Source organism: Chrysemys picta, chromosome 5 (genome assembly GCF_011386835.1).
Source record: "Chrysemys picta bellii isolate R12L10 chromosome 5, ASM1138683v2, whole genome shotgun sequence".
Classification (NCBI taxonomy): domain Eukaryota; kingdom Metazoa; phylum Chordata; order Testudines; family Emydidae; genus Chrysemys; species Chrysemys picta.
In genome coordinates, this window is record NC_088795.1 from 25977617 (window position 1) to 25997046 (window position 19430).

A 19430-nucleotide genomic window follows, 5' to 3' on the forward strand; every position below is an offset into this window, starting at 1 on the left:
TCTATTTTCATATCTTGTCCTCTAATAAGTACAGAGACAAGTTAATATCTTTTATTGGACCAAAATCTGTTGGTGAAAGAGACAAGTTTTCACCCACCTTGTCTCTCTAATATCCTGGGACCAACATGGCTACAACACCGCCACAAACAACTTTACTAAGTATGTCAAGAGTCATTCAAAACACACATTTCTATGTCATGTTGGACTGATACATTACTTTTACTGAAATACACATATGGAGAAGCAAACAAAAGTTTGAGAACCAAAACCTTCTCACCTCCGAGATATTAGGTGTGCAGTTTTTTAGGCTAACAAGGACCGAGCTCTATCATGAAAGTGCCTTACAAATTTACAAAACATATCACTGCCCTTGAGCAGAAACCCACTCATTTGCCAAATCTGAAAGCATTTTAAGAGACACTGATGCACCAAGACTATGCCTGCATCCTCACCATCTATATAACTGGGGCAGGTTAGGCAGAAGATTAGACAACATAAATACAGCCATACTGATTCTTTTTCTGCCTCCCCATCTGTAAGTGCTAGCTTCTCTCTATTTACTTTAGGAGGAAGTGAAGGTGAGACACTCTTCTGTAAGAAATTCCACTCTTCCTTACAAATGTGCAATGTTAATTACTGGCTATCAGTGGTTAACACATTAACTTATTATGACATACATAGTTAGTTTTCCAACTTCACTTGTCCCATGGAAAGTGACAACCTAGAGTAATTGTTTACTGATACTTTCTCCATTGTTGTACAATACAATGAGACTTTCCTTGTTTCATTGACTGATTGTCACCTCTCCTTTTGAGATAGTAAAATTCAAATAGCCAATTTTCAATAAACTAAAAGATAGGGAGAGCTGTGTATAGAAGAGAGAGAGTTGTGCATTCAAAATGACCTATGGAATATACTGACAAAACCCTTCTGTCAGATCCACACCTGAAATAGCACTTTCCCTTCAGTTCCAAGCAGAATATCTAAGACCTGGCAGTCAGGCCAAAACTTAGCTTTTCTTCAGTTTGATCCAGTTCACAGTGAAATCAATGGGAGATGTGCCACTGGTATCAGGATTGGATCTTGTGAGATGGATATGTTAAAATCTACTCAAAAGCAAATCTTGTTTTCTAAGGGCCTGATCTGAATTTCATTTAAGTCAATGAAGGTCTTCTGATTAACTTCAGAAGGCTTTTGATAGGGTTACCATATTTAACAAATTAAAAAAGAGGACTCTCCACGGGGCCCTGGCCCCGCCCATTTCCCACCCCCAGCCCCGCCCCAACTCCGCCCCCCTCCCTCCCACTCCCAGCCACGCAAAAAGGGCTGCCCGAGCGCTACCGGCTTCACGGTTTGCCTGGCAGCCTCCAGACCCTGCGCCCCCGGCCGGCGCTTCCCCAGCGCAGTCCGGGAGGGGAAGCGCCCAGCCAGGGATGCAGGGTCTGGAGGCTGCCCGGCAAACCATGAAGCCGGTAGCGCTTGGGCTTCGGGCAGCCCCTATGCCTCCGGATCCTGCGCCCGCGGCCGGGCACTTCCCCTCCCGGGCTCCGGCGGCGCAGGGTCCGGAGGCATGGGGGCTGCCCAAAGCCCGTAGCGCTCGGCTCTTAAACAGAGCCGAAGAGTCAGGGGAGGAGCAGAGCCGCCACGGCCAGAGGCCCGCGGCGGCTCTGCTCCTCCCCTGACTCTTCGGCTCTTAAACAGAGCCGAGCTGCCCGAGCGCTACTGGCTTCGGACAGCCCCCTTGCCTCCGGACCCTGCGCCGCCGGAGCCCGGGAGGGGCAGTGCCCGCCCGGCGGCTGGGGTCCGGAGGCAAGGGGGCTGCCTAAAGCCCATAGCGCTCGGGCAGATCGGCTCTTAAACAGAGCCAAAGAGTCAGGGGAGGAGCAGAGCCGCCGCGGGAGGGGAAGTGCCTGGCCGGCATTTTCCCGGACATGTTCGGCTTTTTGGCAATTCCCCCCGGACGGGGGTTTGATTGCCGAAAAGCTGGACATGTCTGGGAAAAACCGGACGTATGGTAACCCTACTTTTGATCAAGCTCAAAGGTCTGTTCCTGCAGTTGGAACCTCTGAGGTCAGAGCCCTGCACAATTATGGAGCCCAAATGAAGTTGGAAAGGAGATAGTTGCATACTTAGCTATTATGCATGCTCACAAGAATGGAAAAGAGACAGCCATATTGTAAACTCTTCAGCACAGGGCCTTTAAGATTGTAGAGTTCCTAGCAAAAGAGGACTCCAATCCTGACTAGAGCCTCGGGGCACTACTATAATAAACATATCTCAAAACTCTTTAACTTACTGTGTTGCCCAGAAGCCCCAGCAATTAAAAAAAGCCTTAAATGTCTCTTCGCCCAAGTTACTTATGCTATGAAAATGGGTTCCATATAAGATCCTGCACAGATAGATACAAATGGGACTAATTACTTACCTCCCTCACAGGAGTGGTGTGAGGTTAGGGCTTGCTAGCCAAGATTTGAAAGGCACTTTAAAGATATATAGTACTGTATAAGTCCTAATTATTATTACTCATCCATGTACTCAGTTGTGGAGGAAAAAAAACCTGTGCTGATTTGTTACCTCAGAACTGCAACCAGTTTCAGATCTGCTTTGTAGTGCTCTTTAAAATAGACTCTTATCAGCAAGGCACTTGGAACCATTCACTGGTTATCTTTACCCCAACTTCAGGTGGCTGCTAAGTCCTTTGTGAAGGAAAAAAGCAACATCTTCAAAATCTCTCTCTTCCTTTCCATCAGGACTGCCAAAATCATGTCTTCATAACCCCTCACCTTGTCTGTGTGACCCTTCTCCTTTCCCTGGCTTTCCTGTCACCTACCTCACTATCTCTTCCAGAGCATGGAAATTCAACAATGCTAAATGAATGCTGCCCTCAAATTCTGACCATTCCACACTCTCTTTTTATAAGCCCACTTGGCTGGTTCCACTTCACTGTTTAAGTCTTTGTCTCACTTTCAAGGCTCCCCTCAGTTTTCTCCTCCCTTCCGCCCCGATATTAGTGGTCTCCCCTGTTTAAAATCTGTGCTCTGCACCACTTTCACCTACTTAATACACACTGCTCCCTTCTTCCACAAGTACCACTGTTCTTCTTCCATGCTGTTCCAGACACCTGGAATGTCTTTCTTGATCCTGTATTCCTCACAATCTCCTGCACCCTTTACATGTCTCCTCAAAACTTCGAATTTTTCTGTAACTCTTTAAATAACATCACCCTATTTCCCTATGAGGATGTGTCACACAAAGTTTTCTCCCATTCATTTTTCTGTATTCTGGTCTTTTTAGGCCTCAATCCTGCAAGCTGAGTTGTCCAATCACATAGAGCCCCTCTAAAGTCAATGGAGCTGCTTGTAGGATCAGAGACTTAGGCATGTACACATGCTTCAGTTTATACATTGAGAATAATCTTGCTGAAGTCAATGGAGTACTTTCAAGTATGTAAAGGTAAGCACATGCTTAAACCTTTGCAGCATCTGGGCCTTAGACTGCAAACTAGCTGGGGAAGGTACCAGTCTTGTTTATGTTTACAATGTATTTAGCATCCATTTGGGCATTATTACAAAAACCAAACATGAATACACTCATTTGTACCAGGAATGCTTGTTTATCACATAACCAAAAACATGAGACAGCACTGTTTGAAAAATGTTTATTATACTTTTTTCACCAGTGTAAACAGAATTGTGCATCTTCAAAACAGCAAAACCAAAACCCCAAACCCTACTTTTAAGATCATTTCTCTCTTACTGTCACTCTTGTCTTATTTTAAGACACTCTTATTTGTAAACAGCATTTTCAGAAAAACTGCACATGTGGCAGAGAAAAGAAGCAGGCAGGATAAAATACAAAAGCCTTACATGAAAGATAAACAGATGGATAGACTTGCTAGCCACGAAGTGACAACACACTGTGTTGCAACTGAACTACCAAACAAATCACTGCAAAAGCAGCACTAGTTTGTCTCCCATCAGTTGTTCTTACATAACAGTGGTTTTCAATCTGGGGTCTGCTGACTATGTCTAAGATTTCCAAAGGGGTCCACACCTCCATTTCAAATTTTTTAGGGGTCTGCAAATGAAAAAAGGTCAAACCACTGTTATATAAGAATATTACTGTTTAAACTGCTCTCCTATCTAAGATTTGGTGTTTATTTCTAGCCTGCTTATTTCTCAATTCCAGTTCCAGCTTCTTACAGAAGCTTCTTTACACATATCCATTATTTTCCAACCCAAAGGTTTGTACAGAAAGGGAATAAAATGACAGGCCCGATCCTGATGTGGTGCTGAGCAAGAAATTGGGGGCACTTAGCCCTACCTTGTAGGATCAGATCTTATGATATTAACTGAAATCTTTAAATTTCAAGTACTCATATTCAATGACAGCTTTTCCTCATAACGTTCCAACACCAGCAGAAAGTTTGGCATAATTATATGGCACTGACCCAGTTATACTGTACAATCACAATACATGCCATTTCAGGGATCTCACTGTTACCATCCTGGCTAGTTCTATAATGAAGGGCTTTTATATTTACTTTTCAGAATGTACACCCTAAGAAGGTGCCTAGACATAGATAATCTGCAGTCAGCTTTATATCCCCAGTCTTTGTGCTCTACATTTAATTTAGAGCCTGCCTACCAAAAACCGGTTCCCCAATACACAGGAGGGGTACAGAGAAGCGCCTGACGGCTCCCTATGAAGTCATTGCCTTTGTTGTTTGAGAATGACACAGTCTACAATATGAGAGAGATTATCCTGTGGTTTGCTGAGGTGTTGATCATACAGAGATAAAAAGCCAATGAAACGTACAGTATTTCTCATCACAGGCATTAGATTTACTCTTGATTTCTATCCCTCACCCCTCAAAAATGTGGATAGAGTTTAAGCAAGAATCTTCTCTTAAATAAGATGTTTTTGACGTTTGGTGCCTTAAAATAAACTCTTCGGTTGTTTAGCCCTTATTGCAAATACACAGCAATTCCTCTTCTCCAGCTATGTACATTTACTGTTTTGAGAACCCTGAAGTCTAGTTTAACCCAGAGGTCTTTGGACAGGAAGTAATGGAAAAACAGCAATAATAAGAAAACCACTTGCCTCATGTGGTGTTAGGCTCCCAGCATTCTTCTCATGCGACATAGAATTTCCACAATCATTTAAGAAATTAGAAACAGACAGGAGCCTGCTATGTAGTCTTGCACACAGACAACTGGAGTGACTAATATTCACTCCGTTTTCCTCTCCACAATAAGTTCTTTCTTTGCTGGAGTTTTCACTCACAAACTTAAGAATGTGCAGCCAGATTGACTAACACCAAAAAGGAGCCTCATGCAAAACAAACAGACTCACACACCCTGAAAATCCTGGTGAAACTCAAGAAAAATGTATAAAGTTCATTACAGCAGAATAGCCTATAAATATTCTCTATCGCCCTCCCATATAGCCAAACCCTGGATCTTCCTCAGAAGGCAACCTTGGAAGTCTCACAACTCCACAAACCACCCACTTGCACCCCGCCAGTTTGCTAGGTTTCTCCAGGGGGCTGACTGCCAATTAGTCTGTTTCCCCCCAACCCAAGAGCAGCAAGCCTATCCATCTAGCCCCTCACTTCCCCCTAAAACCAGAACTGGAGACAAAGTGAAGTCCTGCTACATAGCACTGGTCTACACATCTTCAAGGCACCATGCATCAATAATTAAGAGTCATTATAATAATTGGAGAGGGAGCCCAAAGGAAAACCCCATGAGCAAACACCCTCCCAAAGTCCGGGAAAGTTCAAGATCCAGATGAAACTTCGCAGCTGGGGTTCCTCTCTAATAACAACGACTGGGTACGGGGGGGGGGGGGACACAAACCCCAAACACACCCCAAGCCCACGCAGACTTACCAGCCGGTCTAGAGACCCAATCCCAACACACAGGGGGGTGATGGAGATGAGGAATCTGAGCCTTCACCCTCCCCGCGCAGTGGTGCTGGCTGTGGCTGGAGTCTGCAGAAGAGCCCGGGGAGGGAGGCAAAGGGGAGCAGCAGCATCTCCTCCAGCCCAGGCACCGCCGCTCCTGCCCTGCACGGAGACGGCAGAGAACGCCACACGCTCGCCTCCCTGCAGCCCCCCGGCTCTGTCCTGTGCCAGCAGCAGAGACCCTGCGGCCAAGCCCCGCAGCGGCGGGACACCCCGCTCCGCGCACCGCCCGGACTGGTGCTTCTGCGAGGCGAGCCTAGCGGGGCTCCGGCGCTGCAACCATTGTAACGAGCGGCGGCCTCCCCAGCCGGCCTCTCGGTCCCTCCCTCCTGCCTCCGCACACGCCCCGCTCGCTGCGGAGCCGCCGCTGAGACAGGCGGGCTGGGATCGACTCCCGCCCTCCTCCCTCTCCCAGCCCGCCCCGTGCTGGGGCCCTGGCAGGTCTCGGCTGTCTGGTTACTAAGCCAACCTCCAGGCCTGGCTGCCGCTGCTGAGGAAGCTGCACTGCCTGCCCCACAGGCAGGGAGGGAAGAGGGGGCTCCCTTCTCCCCCCCCCACCTCCTTGCCGCGAGGGGGGAGAGGGGAAGCGGACACCCGGCTGAGGGAGGGCAGGGAGAGGATCCCTGCCTGGAGCCCCAGCCCTTAGAGGAGGAGGATTCCCAGGGACCCCGTCCCCCTGACTCGGGGAAGTAGCCAAGACCTGCCACCGAACCCCATCCTTGGGGGGCTCCATTACTCCTGGGGGAGCAAAAGAGATGCCCCCCCAACCTATGCTCCCAGAGTAAACCCTGCCCAGGGATACTGTTCCTTTAGCAGAAGTGGAAGGAAAAGAAACCCCCTGAGCTTGGAACCCCATAAATTGGGGCAGAAGGGAGGGAGAGGACCCAAGAGTCAGGTGAGAGAGCCCGTAACTTGAGGACAGGAGTGTAGCTGAGCAGAAGGACCAAACCCCTACCATGGAGGTCTAAGTAGGGCGACTAGATGTCCTGATTTTATAGGGACAGTCCTGATTTTTGGGTCTTTTTCTTATATAGGCTCCTATTACCCGCCACCCCCTGGCCTGATTTTTCACACTTGCTGTCTGGTCACCCTAGTCTAAGCCCCCAGCAAAGCGGCCACATTCCACTAGTGAGATGGGAGAAATCACGCTACCCTACCTCTCTGTTACCCAGTGTCCCATTTGCTGCTTTTTAATAGGATAGGGCAGTCTGCTATTTATTTTTCATGCCTCCTCTTGTCCCATCCTCTGTGAGAGATAGCAGCCAGCCACCCTTGAGGAAACAGGCCATCTTCTCCACATTGTTTTCAGAGTTGCAGGACAGCAAGGTCTCCCCAGCTCCCCCTGTGTTTTCCTACAGTAGCAGAAGCCAGAATCCATATGGGTCTATTTTACTGCAACATATAGGCAGCACAAGTAGTTAAGGGTGTATGATACATTTCATTATAAGACCCCGGTTTTCATTTGCTTATAAGTTTGCCAAATTTTAACTGTTCAGGTTGGAAATTTCCATGCTGAGGACAAGATTAGAGAAAAATATGTTGTTTCACCCATTTTAAAGTAACCATTTAAACGGATTCGTTGAGAAGCTCTAGCATCTCCAAGCTTTGGAGCAGGAAGCTGAAATTTGGCAGGGCATTGTCCTCATGACAGGAACATTCCTTTTGCTGTTCCTTTGAAAATCTGCCCAAACTTGAAGTTAAAGCCTCGGAACAATCTCAGGCCAAACATGCTCCATACTGACTTGTCAGAGTTTGGCAGCAAAACTATCTGAAAATTCTGTCAGCATTGATCATGCTCCGTTCTTTCTCAGACCCTACATGCCAACCAGAATGCACATGCACAGAGCAAGTGAGCATGCTCCAGGCCACAGCTACACATGTGCAGCGGCAGGACTTCCATCCATTTGCTCATTTTAGCAGCTGGGGGCCACTGTGGCACCATGACAGCATGCAAGAAAAGAAGAAAGTAACCGGAAGCCTGACCTGAATGCAGAGGGGTGAGGTATGGGGGTTTCAGAGTGGAGATCCAGAGCAGGGAGTGTGCCGCTTGTAGACCAGGTGCCAACCAGCTCATGCCAAAGCCCCTGGGCCTCACTGAACACTGACAAATGCATAGCTGGAAACCACTCTGGCTCACCTGTGTATTAGTATTGTTAAAACAGATATTAGAGTTACAAGAATGCATTTAGTGTTTAGACTTCATGAAATGCCTGTAGGATACTGCATGGGTTAATCTTACTTATAATATCTGTATCCCATCTTACAAGGTTGTATTGAAGTGTGCTCTGTAACTATAAAAGTATTTGCTAAAACTGTAAAACCCCACAGTCAGGAGAGAAGCATTGCCGAGTGTGAAATACAAGTTTACCACAAGAGGTGTCATCTTTTCCCCAACCAAAGAAGGCCTATAGACACCAGACAAACCATTGTGGAACATCAGTGGACAAAAGACTGTATAGATTGCTTCATCCAGCCATGAAGAGAGTATGTTGCACAAGTCCTTGTCCCATCACAGCTTGAACGCTGCAGGAAGGGCATAAAAATCCCTGTCAAGGAGGAATTGTTAACACTATGCAGCTTGGAATTGGAGAAGGCAATATTTCTAAGCATAAGCAAGGGATCCCTGAGTTGCTTGGTCCTAACTTACATAGAGAGCTTGCATATTACAGCAGTGTCTATTGTCTTTTGAAACCTAAGTCTATAACTCGTGTGTGTGTATGTGTATGTTTACCTGCTTTAATGTTGTAAATAACTTAGAATCATAGAATATCAGGGTTGGAAGGGACTTCAGGAGGTCATCTAGTCCAACTCCCTGCTCAAAGCAGGACCAATCCCCAATTAAATCATCCCAGCCAGGGCTTTGTCAAGCCGTGCCTTAAAAACCTCTAAGGAAGGAGATTCCACCACCTCCCTAGGTAACCCATTCCAGTGCTTCACCACCCTTCTAGTGAAAAAGTTTTTCCTAATATCCAGCCTAAACCTCCCCCACTGCAACTTGAGACCATTACTCCTTGTTCTGTCATCTGGTACCACTGAGAACAGTCTAGATCCATCCTCTTTGGAACCCCCTTTCAGGTAGTTGAAAGCAGCTATCAAATTCCCCCTTATTCTTCTCTTCTGCAGACTAAAATAATCCCAGTTCCCTCAGCCTCTCCTCATAAGTCATGTGCTCCATTTTTGTTGCCCTCCGCTAGACTCTTTCCAATTTTTCCACATCTTTCTTGTAGTGTGGGACCCAAAACTGGACACAGTACTCCAGATGAGGCCTCACCAATGCTGAATAGAGGGGAATGATCACATCCCTCGATCTGCTGGCAATGCTCCTACTTATACAGCCCAAAATGCTGTTAGCCTTCTTGGCAACAAGGGCATACTGTTGACTCATATCCAGCTTCTCATCCACTGTAATCCCTAGATCCTTTTCTGCAGAACTGCTGCCTAGCCATTCAGTCCCTAGTCTGTAGCAGTGCATGGGATTCTTCCATCCTAAGTGCAGGACTCTGCACTTGTCCTTGTTGAACCTCATCAGATTTTTTTTTGGCCCAATCCTCTAATTTGTCTAGGTCCCTCTGTATCCTATTCCTACCCTCCAGCATATCTACCACTCCTCCCAGTTTAGTGTCATCTGCAAACTTGCTGAGGGTGCAATCCACACCATCCTCCAGATCATTAATGAAGATATTGAACAAAACCGGCCTCAGGACCGACCCTTGGGGCACTCCGCTTGATACCGGCTGCCAACTAGACATGAGTCATTGATCACTACCCGTTGAGCCTGATGATCTAGCCAGCTTTCTGTTCACCTTATAGTCCATTCATCTAGCCCATACTTCTTTAACTTGCTGGCAACTTGTTTCTGTCTTTTTCTTAGTTAATCTTTAGTTAGTTTATTACAGGATTGGCTACAAGTGTTGTCTTTGGTTTGAGGTGTAAAGTACAACTGACATGGGATAAGTGACTAGTCCTTTGGGACTGGGAGTAACCTGAATATTGTTCTGATTTTTGGTGTAAGGGACCATCTATTACAAAGGCAGGGTTGCCTGGGTGTCAGGATAGACCAGAGTTTCCCAAGGGGCTGACTGTGACTCCATGTTAAGATTGTTATAGTGCTTGAGGAGTTCACATTTGATACCTGCTTGGTGAAATCTAATTATAGAACACAGAACCAGTTTAGGGTTTGTGCCCTGGTTTGTAACAGTCTGCCCTCAGGTTGGCACCCATGTTCGTGAGCCACTCCAGTCAACGTGACAGGGGCACAAAATGAAGACCTTGGAGAAGGAGCAGAGAGGAGCGGAAGGTGGGCAGGGATGGGAGAGGGGCAAGGGCAGGAACTGGGGTGGAGAGATTGGCATGAGGGACACCTGGAGATGGGGCAGAAGGGTCTGTGGCCACTAGACTCACTGCCCTCCAGAACCTGAAATTCCTAAATCTCAGTTTTTCTTTGCTGTCTAGCAAATAGCTGTGAAAGCCACTGAAAAAATGTGTGTTTCATTCCCTTGTCGTCTCGCTGGTCCACATATAGAATGATAACTACTGCTGATGTTGTTGCACAGATAACTTAATTCTTGCTCTTCCTAGCTTTTGAGTGTTTGACTTTGCAAACTTAACCATTCTTTTAAAGCAGTTTTTTCATGTAATAGTGTATGGGCTCGTGGTCACTGTTAACTGTTTAGAAATAAATTAGTATGATCTCTAGAGTGTCAAGGGAGTACAGCCTGGGAAGGGGGCATTAATCTCCCCACCTAAAGTGGGGAATTTAAGGAGAGCCTTTGTTTGATTTTTTGCTAAAAGTAGCCAAACAATAATTAAACCAGAGATTCAAAATATTATACAAAACAAGCTTTCTACAAAAACAAAAACCCTTAGGCCGAAACTTCCAAAACTGGCCAGCTGAAGTGTGGTGAGAAGAAAGGTTCCTTTCTCCTCCTCCTCCCCACAGTGTCTGCCACATAGATGAATTTTCAGAAAGGGGGCTTATTTTTCCCTCTGTCCTGAATAAGAGCTTCGCTGTGTGAGTGATTTCCCACTCCCACTCTTGTTGGGATACTAGGTCCTCCTGCAAGGTTCTGTGATGGCTCTCTTTTTTTGAGAAAACATGATCTGACAGGAGTGAGGAAAGATGAGTGGATTAGAAAACTTCCATTTGTTTAAAAGGGACAATGTCAATGCAAATCTGACCCAAAATTTAGGTTTTGTAAAAATAAACTTTTACCCAATGAAAGGCCAATATTTTTTTTAAGCATTCCCATGGGAACAGTTGTTTTATAACCAAACGTGCTTTTTAAGTTGCTAGTGTCTCTTTCAATTTAAGGTCTCCTGAGCATGCACCCTATTTATAGAAAACTCAACTGGACCTCTCAACATCTTACACACAAGCTGCAAACTAGGGGAATGCTTTCTTTACTGAATTCAATTCTGGGCATTATATTACCAGAAAGATACTATGAAACTGAAGGGAGTATAGAGAAGAACAACAAAAATGAGCAGGGGACTTAGAGATTGATTCACAAGGAAAGATGAAGAGTTAAATACAGACTGGATAAGATTTTTCAAAAGCAACTAGTGATTTTAGATGCCTCAATTTTTTGGTGCCCAGCTTGAAATACCTTAAGGAGACATGATTTTCGGTAAGTGCTCAGCCTTCTTAACATCCATCTGGGATCCAAAATCACTACTCACTTTTGAAAATCTTGGCTAGTTTGTATTGCTTGGCTAGATGATGAGCAGAGCATGGGTGAACATAAGCTGACAAACATTTGAAGGGGGTAAACACCAAGTAGAGAGAGAGGAACTATTTGAGGCCCTGATACTACAGTGAGATCCTTGATGCCAGTGGGGTGCCACACAAGAGCAAGGATCTATCCATGTGAATCCAATAATAGGACCAGGGCCTACAATATATACAGGGATATCTTTAAGTCTTGAGATGAAATTAAGAAAGAGAAAATTTAGGATGAATATCAGGCAAAATTTCCTGACACTAAGATCTATTAGGCTGTGAAATAGTCTCCCAAGAGAAGCAGAAGAAGCTAATTTGGTTGGGATAATTAAAGCTAGGCTTGTCAAAATACTAGTTATGTACAATAGGGAATAACCCTACATTGGCATGGAGGTAGACCAGGTCTAGGTAGACTAAGTCTTTTCTACATTCTAACTTCTGATTCTACCTTAATAAAGATTTTGTCTGGGAATTATACAGTGAAGAGTTAAATAACAGCAAGGGTTAAAAGGTTTAGGCAAGGGAGGAGATAAGAGTTGTTTTTATTTGAGATTTGAAATGAGATGAAGGGTCAGGGAGGCAGAGAAACACACAAAGGCTGCCCAGTCTACAGAATGTTTCAAAGAAAAGGCTCTCACATCAACATTGGCCAGATTGTGTGGAGGGACAGAGAGGAGTCTAGACAAGTGGGGCGGGCAGTTGCAAGAGGATGTTTGCACAAATTAGAATGTCACTACAATTCCGTAAGTGATGGCTCTTAAATAACCAAATTTTTAAAGGGGAGACTTTAGACTTACACCCTCCAAAAGCAGAAAGCATTGTATTTAATGTCAGCACATCTGTTGTTTCACTGCAATATTGTGATTCAGTATCCTGTATGTAGGGCCAGATGTTGTTCCCATTGAAGTCAGTGGGAGCTTCCCCTTTTAATTAATGGAGTAAGTTTGGGCCTATAAATAGCAGCCTTACATTACCTTGTGATCTTCAATATATCTTCATACATGGTGATGAATACACCAAAAAAATCTTCTGATAAATTCTTTTGTTTATTCTGTTTTTATTTTTAGCATGATGTATGCAGTAAAGATTATGGATCTGACAAGTGAGAGGTTGGAGTGGGTAGGCTCAAGAATGTAGGTAAAAAATCAAAGGCAGCCCCATCACATCGTGACTGGCCCTTTAAAGTGAGTCGGGCTCAGCCTTGTCTGTGAGGTAATTATTAACTCCCGGCTGATCCTGATCTGGTGACTCAATTACAATTAGTGATCCCAGCTGTGAAAAGGTCAGAGAGGGAAGAAAACTCAGGGCTTGTCTTCACTACCCGCCTGGATCAGCGGGTAGAAATCGATCTCTCGGGGATCGAATTATCGCGTCTCGTCGGGACGCGACACTCGATCCCCGAATCGATGCGCATACTCCACCAGTGAAGGTAGGAGTAAGCGCCGTCGACGGAGGAGCCGTAGTGGTCGATTTGCCGCTGTCCTCACAGCAGGGTAAGTCGGCTTGGATACGTCGAATAGCGTAGCTGAATTTGCGTATCTTAAATCGATCCCTCCCCCCCCCCCCCCCAGTGTAGACCTAGCCTCAGTGAAGGAAGAGAACCAGTAAAGAAGAGTAATGGAAATTTCTTCTCTCTAGGAAGGCCTCAGGAAGCTGGGTTGGAGAGAACCAAAGGGTGTGGGGTCGGCTCTTGTAGGAGGGCTTGAAAGGGCTAGGGAGTCCCTGGGGGAGGGCTGGCAGTGGGGAATCCTGCTAGGAAGCAGGGCCTCCAGGGAAAAATGTCCTGGGAGGCAGTGTTCACCTAAAAAAGCAGAGAAGGAGCTATGCAGTCCCTGGGAAGAGCAGGGAACTTCAGTGTAACCCAAGAGGGGCAGAAGAAGATTTATTTGGATTTTCAGTTGTCCTCTGCTACCTTGGAAGAGGACTGAACTTAAAAAGCAACCTGGCCAGAGGGCTCCGTCATGGAACGTGTAGCCAGACACAGGCTATTGCAAGCCCAAATAAGTGGGTAATGGGGTGCTGGAGATGAAGACCCCTGCAATGTCAGACTCTGATACCAGGAGGTGCTATGGCAGGGGGTGGAACTGCCTACAGCAGTGGCTCTCAGCCTTTTCTGACGACTGTACCCCTTTCAAGAGTCTGATTTCTCTTGTGTATCCCCAAGTTTCACCTCACTTAAAAACGTACAAAATCAGAGCTAAACATACAAAAGTGTACAGCACACTGTTACCAAAAAAATTGCTTTACTTTCTCATTTTACCATATAATTATAAAATAAGTCAATTGGAATATAAATATTGTACTTACATTTCAATCATAGAATATCAGGGTTGGAAGAGACCTCAGGAGGCCATCTAGTCCAACTCCCTGCTCAAATCAGGACCAATCCCCAGACAGATTTTTGCCCCAGATCCCTAAATGGCCCCCTCAAGAATTGAACTCACAACCCTGGGTTTAGCAGGCCAATGCTTAAACCACTGAGTGTATACTTCAGTGTATAGTGTACAGAGCAGTATAAACAAATAATTGTCTATGAAAATTTTAGTTTTTACTGCATTTGTTAGTGCTTTTTATATAGACTGTTGTAAAACTAGGCAAATATCTAGATGAGTTGATACACTTCCCTAGCCTAGAAGACCTCTGAGTACCCCCAGGGATACACAGTTGAGAACCACTGGCCTACAGGACCTGATCTGGCAAAGCATATAAGCACAGGAGTGGTCCCACTGAAGTCACTAGGAGCACCCACATGCTTAAAGTTAAGCATGTGCTTAAGTTCCTTGCTGGATCTGAACCTAGATTTCCAAGCATAAACTCGAAGTGGTTGGAAGCCACATTGTGACAGTGGTCTACGTAAGGACACTTTCAGTGGTTTTAGCCAGTTTCTGCTATAATAGAGGCCAATTTCTCCTTTCAGATATACATTCTCAAATCAGACTGAAATCAAGAGGGGGCAGATTCTTGCCTTATGTCTTTCCTAATGAGCCCTTTTTTTCAGAGCTGCGTTTACCCAGGTCGGTTTTGTCTTGACACACAAGCATTGTCTAAACTAGATAGCTTTTACAATTTTCACAGTTGCTAAAACCAGTTCAGCTGCATTGATTTTAGCAATACAGGGAGCTCCCAATTTCAAAGAACTGTCACTGTTTCCCCCATTCTCTTTCCTCCCTAACCCTCACAACTACAGTAGGGATAAATCTGGCCCATTGAATTTGAGGTAGTGGTGAGATATCCAGGAGGAGATGTCTGAAATATATTTGTCAATATCGGAGAGTGCAAAGCAGGGCCGGCTCTACTGTTTTTGCCGCCCCAAGCAGTCTGTGTGCCGTTAGGGCGGCACGCGTGTTTCCGCGGTGGCAGCAGGGAATTACTATAGTAGTTGTACCTCTTGGTTCTTTTCTTATCCAGCACACAGAAATTATTTTGCTGCATATATAGTATAATCTTTAATGTTTATCTTGAGGAGTTTTAGGATGGATTTGCCTATTAACATAAGCTTACATTGTCTCAAATTTTTCCACTGCCAAATTAAATTATTATTGTGGGATGTCCAATTTTACATAGAGGCCCGAGGGCATTTTTCAGGGAATCTTAGTCCTTTTCACCAAATTTTAAATAACAAAGGGGAGAAAATTAAGTTACTGGCTTTAACATAGATTTATTTCCTGATTGTTTAAGTTAATTAGTGAACTGTGGTATTACACTATCTGATTTATATCTTTTGCTTTAACCTTTGTGGCAGACATTTAAATGTGTACTGCAGACAATGCTGTGCTATCTTTTGTTGTTGTTGTTGCTTTGGGCCAAATTTTCACCCTCAGATACATTGAATTCAGTGGGAATTGTACAGTTAGATCTGTGGACAGAATCTCACCATTTATTTGATTGATTATATCAATTGGATTTTAACTTTTATTATTGTTGGAAACCTCTTCCCTCGTTTGTGGCTTTAGTCCCTCCCTCCCTCTCTCTCTCTCTCTCTCTCTCTCTCACTCACACTCACACTCACTCACTTTCCATCAATTTATAGTGGTTATTAACCTTGATGAGAAATGACTAAGTATCCCCCATAGATAAAGAAGAATTCACTGTGGAAACATGGTTTTGACATAGTTTCTTGTTTCTAAAAAGGACAAGTCAGATAGTTAGATCCACTCTAAAGGAAAGGCTTGGTAGTCCATGGGCATCAGTTATAACTGACTTAATCCCTATTAACTCAAGTTCCATATTTGCAGGTACTCCTAATTTCAGTTTCATTAATATTATTTCATTTACTATTCTGGATTTAAAAGTCACACCCTTTTCTCCATGCAACTCTGGAGGCCTTTATTTGGAAAACTACCTTATTTAAATCTCAAGGGTCTCATTGGTTCACATCTTCTGTCCGGTATAACCACTAGTTTCTGCTTTGAAATAGAATCCTTAGTTGGCATGTTTGGATACTATAGGGCACTGCATGCATAAAGCATTTAGGGATACATTTTCAAAAGTGCTCAGCATCTTTACCGCTCTCTCTCCTTCAGCAGAGAAGAGGGAGCAGTGCTTTCCCCTTAATGAAACCCCCGATTGTGAAGCTGCTTCCATACTCTTCCTTCTCCCAGTTATTGCATGTAGTCAGATCTAAGTGCCTTTCCTGAGGAATTAACTTTGTTGAGCTCTTCGTAGCATAGTCAGTGTCATGACATCTAAGGAATGGAAAAGAGCAGAGGAATTGGTAAGGCTCTTGAGCTTTCATTACTGTTGGTGCAAGGAATAATCTATTTAAAGTGACATTCATAGAAATGCTATAAATTATGTTTAAATCATGTGTTCATGTATAAGAGAAAAATAGCTATCTAACTTATCCCTGTCTCTCATGCTGTGGCTCGTTTGCTTTCCTCTCATCTTACAAGATTCATCACTTGGTGAAGAGTGATCGAAGAAACTGCTTTCATAGGAAAACCCTGTTTCCATAGATAAAATATTTTAAAAAGGGGGGGGGAACCAACTACACAACATGCTTTGGCAGTAAATCATAACCATACTGCCAATGATGGCTGGGCAATAAAGTATATAAGGATGTCATTAGTGCAATGAACCCATTTGCTGCAGCATAATAATGTATGATGCTAAAAATGGCTTTCATATAATTACAGGAAGATGACATCCACTTGAGGTCAGAATAGGGAAACTGCTCTCATTCTGAGAGTAAAATATTGGCATACATTTTTCCTCCTAAATATTGTTTAACCATGTTAGCCCTGTAGAGGCTGCATAAATTTATATAGACATATGGAGATATCTTGACTGACTTCAACAGTGTTACCAATACACTTTTACTTGGGTGGAGGCAGCGTGGTAATTTATTTTTCTGTGGGCAACTTGTTAAGTAATAGGAAACAGAAAGTATTTTTTCCTCTGTTATTGCCCTTGGACCAATTCACTAATCCTCACTGAAGGTACTTGCAAGGGGAAGGCTCCTCTTCACCACTCCCCTCCCCCCACCAAATCTTCATGTAAATGGGTCAGGAGTTTCTCTTCCTCTAGCCAAGATAATCTCACCCCATGCCACATTCCATCTCAGTGAATGTCCCCCAAAAGCCAGCACTTCAGGATTAGGGGGCTCAGTGTACCAGAATGTTCAGTGCAGCTAGCAGAGACAGCCAATAATAAACGTCTCCGATATCAATGGTGATAGGATGTGAACTATTCTGTGTTGTGTACTTCTGCCCCCTTAAAGCTATAGTGCACATTCCTCTGTATAACATGACTGTCTTCAGCCAGTGATGAAACAGGAAAACTGAAGAAGCCTAATCTAGGTACATCTGTGTGTGTATAACTATATCAGGTATCCCCATAAGCAATATGGGGAGTCTCCCTGTAATCAGTATTTGGCTGGCAGTCTGGAAAATGTCAATTCTATAAGAGTTCAAATGAGTGACTTGCATATTAAAAAAATGTCAAATTTTGTCTTGGAAGTCTCATACATGGAGGTAGAAAGCAACTTGTCTGCATTCAGCCGTTAGAAAAAAAGATGGAAGCATTAAAAAAGAGAAGGAAAAAAACCATTTTGAAAGCCAGAGGCACTGGACAGTGTCCTGTATCAGTCTTCTTCCTGGAAATATTATTTTCAGGGAAATGCACTTTCAGTACATTACTATCAGATTTAACACTGGTTTATCTGGTTTCATCTGACAGTTAAATGAAGCTTAAAATAAGTTGTTTGTAAGATACGGTGGCATGTTCCGCTGGATGTGATGCTGACTTAAACCATTAGCTAGCCACATTTGGGGAAGAGTCTTTTGTTCACTACAGGAAGTAATCTGGAGTCAGTAACTTCCCGTTCAGCTGCTAGATAGTCATTGCGCAAAGAATCATCAAATTGAGACCCCCAAAAAGCAAAGTCAAACACATTCTATACATGCACACAACAAAATACAAAATAAGACACTTTTGACTGACTTCCTGTTTAACTCATTATTACTGGGTAACACTAGTAATATTGTTAGAAATTATGCCATTGGAGGAAACTGTTATGTAACAACACTTTTGATAGCTAAATCCACAGGAGCATGAGGAGTAAAATGTGTATTTTGTGGTGCAGTAATTACTGAAAATGATTGGAAACTTGAAGAGTTTCTCATGTTACACTTCAAGGGGGGAATGAAATTTCCAATAGTAATAGGGTAGTAAACCCTTTAGTTTGTGATGTCACTGTGCTGTGCGGTTTTTTGGGTTTTTTTAGAAGCTGCCTGATGACAGTAAGAGCAGCAATATGTTTGTAACTACGTCTGGCATGTTTGCATACATTAAATAAGTATTGTTATTTTGGACTCAGGTCACTCAGCTGTACCCATGGGATTTTTGTCATCATTTTTTAAAAGCAAAAGACACAATACCCTTTAACAGTGATCAGTTTTAATATAGATTGGGGAAAGTGTAACAGTAATACCTATTTAAATCTAATTTCTCAAAATTTGCTGAACTATGTTAGAGGTATACAGAAAATAAAATATTCTCTATCGGTTAGAACGGGTTGCTGAGAATTGAGTCTAGATCTGCTCAAATAATCTAAAGTATTTAGCTAGTGAAATTAGCCCCTTGGGTTTGTGAATTGTCTGTGTGGAGTGGAACTTATTTAGGGTTACCATACGTCCTCTTTTTCCCGGACATGTCCGGCTTTTCGGCAGTCAAACCCCCGTCCGGGGGGAATTGCCAAAAAGCCGAACATGTCCGGGAAAATGGCGGCTCTGCTCCTCCCCTGACTCTTCGGCTCTGTTTAAGAGCCGAGCTGCCTGAGCGCTATGGGCTTCAGGCAGCCCCCTTGCCTCCGGACCCCAGCCTCCGGCCGGGCACTTCCCCTCCCGGGCTCCGGCGGCGCAGGGTCCGGAGGCACGGGGGCTGCCCGAAGCCGGTAGCGCTCGGGCAGCCCGGCTCTTAAACAGAGCCGAAGAGTCGGGGAGGAGCAGAGCCGCCGGCTCTTCGGCTCTGTTTAAGAGCCGGGCTGCCCGAGCGCTACCGGCTTCGGGCAGCCCCCGTGCCTCCGGACCCTGCGCCGCCGGAGCCCGGGAGGGGAAGTGCCCAGCTGGGGGCGCAGGGTCTGGAGGCATAGGGGCTGCCCAAAGCCCGAGCGCTACCGGCTTCACGGTTTGCTGGGCACCCTCCAGACCCTGCGCCCCCGGCTGGGCGCTTCCCCTCCCGGGCTCCAGCTGCGCTGGGGAAGCGCCGGCCGGGGGCGCAGGGTCTGGGGGCTGCCCAGCAAAC

The 19430-nt window shown here is 44.8% G+C and overlaps 1 protein-coding gene across 15 annotated transcripts in view; it reads right to left on the reverse strand.

Moving 5' to 3' along the window:
- PTPN13 (protein tyrosine phosphatase non-receptor type 13) overlaps window positions 1–6342 on the reverse strand; it is a 188498-nt gene extending 182156 nt beyond the window's left edge. For 10 of the 15 annotated variants that reach the window (XM_065596145.1, XM_065596143.1, XM_065596142.1 and 7 more), the window contains exon 1: window positions 5894–6328. The gene's annotated coding sequence lies outside the window, so the exon portion shown is untranslated. Of the gene's footprint in view, window positions 1–5893 lie in introns of all 15 variants that reach the window. The other 5 variants (XM_065596146.1, XM_065596141.1, XM_065596140.1 and 2 more) reach the window with 1 other exon arrangement.
- Between the last annotated feature and the right edge of the window lie 13088 nt (window positions 6343–19430).